This window comes from Pinus tabuliformis, chromosome 4_2, assembly GCF_031772625.1.
Source record: "Pinus tabuliformis cultivar Carrire ecotype Pingquan chromosome 4_2, CPIR1, whole genome shotgun sequence".
Lineage (NCBI taxonomy): Eukaryota > Viridiplantae > Streptophyta > Pinopsida > Pinales > Pinaceae > Pinus > Pinus tabuliformis.
Genome location: NC_142304.1, coordinates 865,835,823 through 865,845,706, shown reverse-complemented (window position 1 = coordinate 865,845,706; position 9,884 = coordinate 865,835,823).

The window sequence follows — 9,884 nt, the reverse complement described above, 5'->3', positions numbered from 1 at the left end:
CGAGACAGGTGAAACATATCAGTTCATGAGTCAAGAACCTGTATGCTCTTGAGGTTCAATATGCATGCAAAGCCTTGAGGAGCAAGGCAAATGTTAGAGACTTGGTGGTTGAGAGGGAGAGTAAATTACCTCTCAACATGCAGTCTCAAAAGAAGTCTCAGGCAATTGTGGAGGAGCCACAATTGGAGAAGTGGGCAGAGGGATCACATGTAGCCATACCTCTAGGTGTGAGGTGCGGTGATGTGAAGTGATAGTCCCATGAAGGCTGAAATTGGGTAGGGGTCCATTCAGAGGTTTTATCTCATGGATCGTACCTTGCTACAGGAGCCCAAAGTAGAAAGTAGCGGGAGGAATCAGTGGAATTGATGCAATTAGAGATCAAAGTGACCGAGGCTAGAGCAGTCAGATACTGAAGAGAGAATAGAATGATTGACAATAGTGTAGAAAGGCTGAGTCAGCAGAAGCGCAGAGTTTTCAGTTGACAGAGGCAATAGCAGTTAGAGACTTTGATGACAAATGCATCATTTTGATTCATGTTGGATGTTTTTTTTGTTTTTGAAGTTGTTGGAGCAACAACACTTGAGAGAAGTTTTGCATGCTAAACATTCCAAAGGTTCAGTATCGGGATCGAGTTGAATTCCTTTCTTGTTGAGAGGGAGTGTTGAAATAACAACAAGAAATGATAAAAATAGAATCAAGAATATTCCATTTTTAATTTGTCCTTGAATTAAAATTTGAATTTAGTCTCACCAGCTGCTTGAAAAATAATTAATTAATTTATCTTGAGTTAATTAGTTGGAGAAATTCAAGTTAGAATTATTTCTAAAGTCATGCAACAATTATCCCTTGAACTAAGGAGATTATCCCTTAATTAAGGAGATAATACTGAGTTGTATTTGAGTTGTAATTAGTTAGCTCAGTTAACTGAGTTAAGTCCAGTTAAATTAGTTCTAAACTATTTGAGGAACTAATTGTGAGTTTAATCAGTTAATGCATGCATGCATCCAACTAGTGTACTCTAGATACCTGAATATTCTCTCGTCAATAACTCATGCATGTCTATTCTAAGAAAGACCCAGTTGGGATTAAAGACAGGGATAGTGTACTATCAGTTGCATGTTTTCTTCTATAAAGGAAACACATGCATGCAGAAGGAACAAGGTTCCTTGAGGATTCTGTAGTTTTACAAGGTGTGAGATCAGTGTGAGTGATCAGTGTTATAATTGGTAATAGTAGGATCACCTAAGAGAAACTGTGCAAGGAAATAGGAGGCTTGGAGGGCATAGAAGAAGGTTTTTGAGAAGCCTTGTTTGCCTGTGAGCATCCAGAAGAATTGTACTGAGAGCTGGCTAGCTGTGAGAGCTAAGGCCTTTGTGTAATTCTAAGATATTTCCACCTTGTATGATAATACAAATAGTGGGGTTTTTAGCTAAGGCTTTCCCCTGAGTATTCTTTTGTGTTTCATGTGCATTGATTCTTCTCTGTTATATGTGTTCCGCTTGATCTTGCTCAAATATTTTAAGCTTCCACTAAATGATTGTAGAAGTAGATTAAAGTATTTTGCTTTAGTTATATTGCATTATCAGGTTGATCTACAGATAGAATTTCTACAAAAACAACATAGGGAGTATCCCCCTGACATCATGGCATTGTTGCAAAAGCACCAGAAGAAATTCGGAGATATACCCCTAGGACAACTATTAGACAAGGGATTTGAGCACATCATTGAAATAGAGGAAGGGGTTCAAGCTATCATCACTACCATTTAATAACATCCCAAAGCATATAAGAATGAGATAGAGAAATAAATTTAGGAGTTGTTGGCATTAGGTAACATTTGACCAAGATCAAACCCTTTTGCTTCATTTGTAGTATTGGTCAAGAAGAACGATGGATCCCTAAGGATGTGCATAGACTATCGAGCACTAAATAAGAAGACCATAAAAAATAGATACCCTATCCCCAGGATTGACAAGCTGATCAATGAACTGAAAGGGGGAAAGTATTTCTCAAAGATTGACCTCCGCTCAGGTTATCACTAGATCAAAGTTAGAGAATAGGACATTCCAAAGACAACTTTCAGATGCGACTATGGACATTATGAGTTCCTGGTGATGCCCTTTGGATTGACCAACGCCCTTGTCACATTTCATTCATATATGAACCATGTGTTTAATAAGAAGCTATGAATATCGGTGTTGATCTTCTTAGACAATATCCTAATTTAAGGTCAAACATGGGAGGAGCATCTACAACATTTTGACGAGGTTTTGGGAATACTAGAGGCACAACAATTCTATGCCAAAATCTCCAAATGTGAGTTTGGCATGACAAAAATGTTATATCTTCCTGACATAATTGGAGGCCAAGGCGTCAAAGTTCACTAGAAGAATATAGATGCCATTATCAATTGGCCCACTCCCAAAAATGTAACAAAATTAAGGAGCTTCTTGTGTATTTGTACTTATTATAGGATATTTGTTAAGGGATATTCACAGCTAGAAACACCTCTTACTGACCTGACCAAAAAGGGAGGCTTTTTATGGACAGAGACAACATAGGAGACATTTGAGTGAATGAAGAAAGTGATGAGTTCATCCCATTTCTATCCTTGCCAGACTTCTCCTAACCATTTGTATTGGAGTGTGATGCTTCTCGGGAAGGAATTGGGGCTATGTTAACGCAAAATCATCATATGAATTCTTTTGAGAGTAGGAAGCTCCAGGATTATGAGCATCGTTCTTATTCTATTTATGACAAAAAAATGTTGACAATTATGCATGCACTAGCCACGTTTCAACCATATCTAGTGGGCAACAGGTTCAAGGTCAAAATTGATCATAATAGTCTTAGGTACTTCCCGGATCAAAAGGTGTTGAATGAGAGGAAGCAAAAATGAGTTAGAAACATACAAGCCTACAACTTAGAGATTGAATACGTCAAAGGAAAAAATAATGTAGTAGTAGATGCCTTATCCAAGAGACCAGCTACCTTCTCCCTCACAGACATTATGGAAGTCTGGAAGTCCCATATTTTGGTAGAATACTTAAAGAACCAGTCAGCCTACGAGATTCTTGATGGATAGTCATTAGACAACCGATATAGAGTTGTCAATGAAATTATCTATTATAAGGACTGAATCTATCTAGTACCAAAATCCCACCTGAAGATGAAGATCATACAAGCAGCCCACGACTCCCCTCAAGAAGGACATCCAAGATTTTTGAAGACTTATAGGACCATTAGGGAGAGGTTCACATGGAAGGGACTCAACAGGGAAATTATTAAATACATCCATGGATGTGGTACTTGTCAGAGAAATAAGGCAAAACACACACACTTGGTAGGTTTGTTACAACCACTGCCCATTTCAGAACAAAAATGGGAGAGTGTCTCCATGGATTTCATTACTGGGCTACCATCATCTCAAGGAAAAGATTATATCTTTGTGGTGGTATATTTCCTGACCAAATATGCCCACTTCTTTATGATTTCATCCAGATGTTATGCATCTTACATAGTAGAAATATTCTTTTAAGGAGTATTTTGTCTACATGGTTTTCCCAAAACTATTTTCAGTGACCATGAATGGGAGCATTTTGGCAGGAGTTATTCAAGTTAGTAGGCACATAACTCGCTTCTAATATAAGATACCACCCACAGACATATGGACAGACAGAATTAATAAATAAATGGGTGGAAGGTTACTTACGAAACTATTGTCACGGGGCAACAAAGAGCATGGGCCAAGTTGTTATATTTAGGAGAATATTGCTATAACACTACTTATTACATGTCCATAGTGATGTCACCCTTCCAAGCCTTGTATGATATGAGGCATTATCTTTTGCAAACACTTATCACATGTCCATAGTGATGTCACCCTTCTGAACCTTGTATGATATGAGGCATTATCTTTTGCAAACACAACATTTGGAGATAGCAGGGAACCATTAGCCAAGGATGGATCCAAGGATATCAGGATATTCTACGAGAACTCAAGCATAGCCGATAGACAACTCAGAATTGACAGAATTTATATGCATATAGACAGAGGCTAGAAACATTTTTCGAAGTGGGAGATGTAGTTTACCTCTGGGTACAACCATACAAATAATATACCTTGAAGTAGAAAGGAGAAGAAAATTTAAAGCCATAGTTCTATGGACCCTATTACATTATCTGAAAGATAGGAGAGGTATCATATGAATTGGAACTTACAGCAGAGAGAATAATTCATAACATATTTCATGTTTCTTATTTGAAGAAGGTAGTACGGAAAACATCAAATTGTCACTTGATTTACCTCCATTAAATGAGGAGGGACATATTCAAATAGTTCCAGGAGAAGCGTTGGAAGTTCAAGAAAAGAGGCTGTGGAGCAGGATTATCTGAGAATATCTGGTGCAATGAAAATGTTTGCCCACCGAAGACTCTGCTTGGGAAGGAGAGCACATATTGCAACATCTAGCTTTGAAATTGCTTGAGGGAAATCAATTTTGGGTGGGGAGGACTCTAATATCCCGAACCACTTTACCTTAAAAAAATTGACTAGATAAAAACAAATAAATAAATAAAGGTGTAACATATGGTATTCACCACAGGGAAATAGAATCCCCTGGTATTTTCCAGTAGTTTCTTGGGAATTCAAGCACTTTAAAAGGAGGAAGGAAATCAAGAAGAAGGCATGAATAATTCTTATGTTTCTTTGGTGATTTGATTGAGAGCTTGGGAAATCTTTCCATCCCTTAGGATTTTATGCGAGATCCTGAAGCTAACTTTGGTGGGGTTCAACTTCACCCTAGTAGGAAAATCTAGTTTCGTTGGTTCTTGAAATCACCCTAGCTAGCTCAGTTTTCTTCATTTCGGGATAGGTGTTGTAGTATACCTAGGGGCGATATTATTGGATATAGAGGGACGTACCCAAGGGAATAATGTAATAATGTGATGGGCCATAGTTAATAAATAAAGTGGTTAACCCGCATAATGTAAGGGACCACAAGTTGTATAAGCCCATTATATTAGATGTATGGTATTGAGAGACCCATGGTAATGACCCATGGTATTGTATGTAGGAATCCTATATAGAGGCTAAAGACTCCTCATTATGGGATGCGAAGGATTCCTGATAATTCAATCTGCAAGTCATGCAAATTTGGTAAGCAAACTAGGACTTATTTCAAGACAAAAGAGTTATCTTCATCTAAACCATTGGAGTTAATTCACACAGATATCTGCGGCCCAACTAGAGAAAAAATACCAAGAGGAGAAATGTATTTTATGTTGCTTATTGATGATTTTACCAAGGCCACTTGGATTGTGCTATTAAAGGAAAAATTAGAAGCATTTAAAGCTCAAGTAGAAAATGAGAAATATCTCAAGATAAAATGCTTAATATTAGACAGAGAAGGAGAATGCACTTCAAGATAATTTTAAGAATTTTGTGAAGAGCATGGAATAAGGAGGCAGTATTCTGTGGCAAGAACTCCACAAAAAAATGGAGTAGTTGAGAGAAATAATAGAACTATCCAGGAAATGATCGAAGCTATGATGGATGAAGAAGATGTGCATCACATCTTTTGGGGAGAAACATCACAAGCAACAGTGTACCTATCAAACAAAACACAACTCAAGACTACGAATGATAAAACTCCCTATGAGTTGTGGAAGGGGATACCTACATCAGTTAAACACTACAAGGTGTTTGGGAGAAAATGATTTATCAAAAGGAATGATAAAAATCCTGGAAATTTTGATTCACACACTGATGAGGGTATATTACTCAGGTACTCTGCTCAAAGTAAAGGATACAAGTGCTACAACAAACAAACAAAGAGGGTTGAGGATTGCATTGATGTAGTAGTAGATGAAATAGATTCACAACCTGAGTCCTCCAAAGGAAACATGAACTCATATGGAGAAGATATTTTAGACATCATGCCCTTAGATCAAGATTAAACAAATTCAGATAATGAATACATGGAAATGAGCATAATTCCAAAGCCCAAAACACCTTCCAAGTATGTAGAGAAAGAGCACCCTGATAGTCGAATTCTTGGAGATCAAATACTCAGTGTTCAATCCAGGAGGAAATTTTTTGGTAGTTCAAGTTGTGCAAATCTTGCTCTGTTATCTCAGGTTGAGCCTAAAAACCTCAGCTAGGAAAGTGAGGACAAGTTTTGGGTGAGATCTATGAATGAATAACCTGAACAAATTGAGAAGAATGACTCTTGGCTGCTTGTTCCAATACTGAAAGAGAAAAATGTCATAGTTACAAAATGGTCTTCAAAAATAAGGTAAATGAGCAGGGTTAAGTAATTAGGAACAAGGCTCGATTAGTTTGGAAAGAATATGCCCATATAGAAGGGATATATTTTGAGGAAACCTTTGCACCAATAGCTACACTAGAAGCTATAAGAATGTGTCTTGCCTTTGCCAATCATAAAAAAATCAAGGTATATCAGATGGATGTGAAATCAGAATTTACCAATGGAGATATGGAAGAATAAGTTTATATTGAGCAGCCAGAAGGATTCACACTCACCGAAAATGAAGGGTTTGTATGCAAACTAAAAAAAGATCTTATATGGACTCAAATAGACTCCCAAAGCCTAGTATGCAAGATTGGATTGATACCTTCAACAACAAGGCTTTAAGAAAGTTACTATAGACAATAATCTATACATAAATGACATAATCGCTGGCAGTGATCTAGAACAATTGGGACAAAAATTCGCAAAATGTCTGCAAACAGAGTTCCAAATGTCCATGATCAAAGAATTTTCTTTCTTCTTAGGACTACAAATTTCTTAGTCCAAAAATGGGGTATTTATGTCCTAATCCAAGTACCTACGAGAATATTTGAAGAAGTTTCAGCTGGAAGAGTGCAAGCCAGTTAGCACTCCTATGGTTACTGGTTTCAAATTGTGTAAAGTAGATGAGACATCGTTGGTAAATCACACTAAGTATAGATCAATGATAGGAATATTGTTGTATCTCATAGCTCCAAGACCATACATCATGCAAGTAGTGGGTCCTTTTGCCAGATATCAAGCTTTTCCTCATGAAATCCATGTCATTGTTGTCAAAAGGATTTTCAAATATCTTCAAGGAACAGTTGATTATGGACTATTGTATGTTAAAACAAGAGAGTTTAAGTTGAAGGCTTATAATAAGGTTGATTAAACAGTCAGTATTGATGATAGGAAGAGCACCTCCAGTTCAACATTCTTTTTGGGAAACTTCTTGGTGTCCTGGGTTAGCAAGAAACAAAACTTCATTTCTTTATCAACTACTGAAACGGAGTATATTGCAGCTGCCACTTGTTGCTCACAAATTCTATGCATGAAGTAGACCTTGAAGGAAATTAAGGTAGACTTTATTGATCCCATTCAAATCATGTGTGGTAATACTAGTGCCATTAGTATCTCTAAGAATCCTTTCATGCACTCAAAGGCCAAGCACATCCATATCAAGTTCCATTTCTTAAGAGAGTAGGTCACGACTAATGTTGTTTGACTTGAATATGTAGACACTAAAGACCAACTTGCAGACATATTTACTAAGCCACTCGAGAATGAACCCTTTGAATGTCTCAGACAGCAGATAAGAGTTGTGACTCCTCCTCCCAAATGACTGAATTATAATTTGTGTTGGAAGCTACTTAGAATGTGGGATTAATTGAAGAGTAGGATGCAGTGGTTTAGGGGGAGTTTTCAAGAGCATTCTTTGCCATTGATGCGAAAGGGAAATAATATTACTACTATATCGGATAAGAACAACAATGAAGAAGAGAATGCCTAGTTTCAAGGGGAGCTTATGTTGTTTCCATCAATGCCAAAGGGGGAGATTTTTGGACAATTAGCATTGTCTAGATGGCTAGTTGTTGTAAGTGTGTTGGCATTGATGTCAACCAGATCAACATGGAGGTTTGTGGTAGTAGATGATAGCATTGATATGCTTATGTTTCAAGCTTAGGGGTATTCATATAGTTTCTGCATTCTCTAGTAGAGAATCACCAGAGTAGCAGGGTTATTGGAGAAGACATAAAATCATGAATATGGTGGTTGGGAGTCCACGTTTCAAGGCACAAGAGAAGGGCCAAGGTGAAAAGAACAATGGAGATTTTGCTGCCATTTCTCAAGTAGTAAATGGGCTCAAATCCTACATAAGTCCTTCTCCACTAAAAAGTGCTCCGAAATAGATTTTCAATGGTGTGTGGAAGTCTGCAAATGGTTTTTTGGATATCAAGAGAACAAGGTTAAGGTCCTAATCAGGTTGAAATATCCGAGCAAGATGACATTTCGGGATATCAAGAGAACAAAATTTTGGAGGGTTGGAATTTCAAAAGTTGATTCTCGAAACCTGATATCAAAAATGATGGAATATCAGACCTCGGAGGCTTATTTCCTCAGTGGTTTATTTGAAAGGAACCTGATATTCGAAGGGCTAAGCTAGCAAAACATCGAAAGGATGAATATCGGAGAAAGAGAGAACCTAGGAGGTTTAGAACTTCAGAGATTGAAATGTCATAATTTATTTTTAATATTTTTCCTTTGAAAGCACCTAGGGTTGCAAGAAATAAGGATTAAAAGGAATTCGTTGACCGAGGGACCCTTTTTCTCTCTTGCAATAGGAGACATGGCATCAGTTGACTGGCCCCTAAAGAGCTAACGTGGTAAATTTCGTCAACATGGTGTGGTAGTATGAAGGACACGTGGCAATCAGGTCAACATTTTTGGGTAGCCTAATAGGAAGAATCTAAGTGACATGTGTCACCACTAAGGAGATGCCACGTGGGAATGACGACATCAACATGAAATCATCTCGAAGGTTAAAATTTCAAAGGTCATAGTTTTTGTAACTCCTATCTAATTCTTTTATAGGAAAGTTATGATCCAATTTGTGGAGCTTCAATGTTGATTGGCACATGGTCATGGGGACCCAGAGAACTAAGGACGTAGAGAAGGCCTAGCACCTAAGTTCTATGGAAGTATATCAGAGGTAAAATATTTTGAAACCCCTTTGTAAATCCATTTTAGAGAAAATTTACCATGAAAGGGGATCTGATGTGTTGGCGCTTGGACGAGGAGACTAATAGAACCAAGGGTGTAGAGCGAGGCTAGCACCTAAGTGATATGGAGCATATCAGATATTAAAGTTCTCGTAACTTTGCTTTAATTGAAATTTAATAGAATTTATGATAGATGAAGGTCATTATATTGCAATGCTTATGTACTATACCGGTGGTCATAGGCAACAGCAATATGAGAAAGAAAATGATAAAAGGGGCTAAGCAGGAAGGGGCTAAAGGCATCATAATTTTTTGATATCATAACATCTCACTTAATAAAGTTACAATATGTCAAGGCTCATATATTGCAGTACTGAGAGTTAAATGATGAATGGGCCAGAAGCTAGAGAGTAAATGCACAGAGAAGAGTTGGTGTCGTTGGAATAACTGTGACTGAAGAAATTGCTAGGTCAAAGCAACAAGGACCATGATTCTCATAAAAGAGTTGTTGGGCTTGTCTCGATGTTGAAAGAAAGCCATATATGATCTCCCATGTACACCTTATAGAAATAAATGAAGAAAAAAGAAGCCATGTTGAAGTACATTCAAGCTTTGTGAGCCATGAATAAGCATGGGGAGTCTCATTGGAGTGTGCAGGTGGACTAAGATTAAATTCTCATGATGGAGAATCACACGATGATTTAGTGAAGTGGAAAAAGCCCATTCTCATGTTTTAATGTAGCAGCATAATTTGTGAAAAGAGATGCAACAGAAGAATGGAGTGCCATGCTAGAGTACCCTCTTGAGCAGTGTGGATGTCAATAGAGACACCATTGAGCTCAGTGTAGTAGAGGAACAAAACTAAGGATTT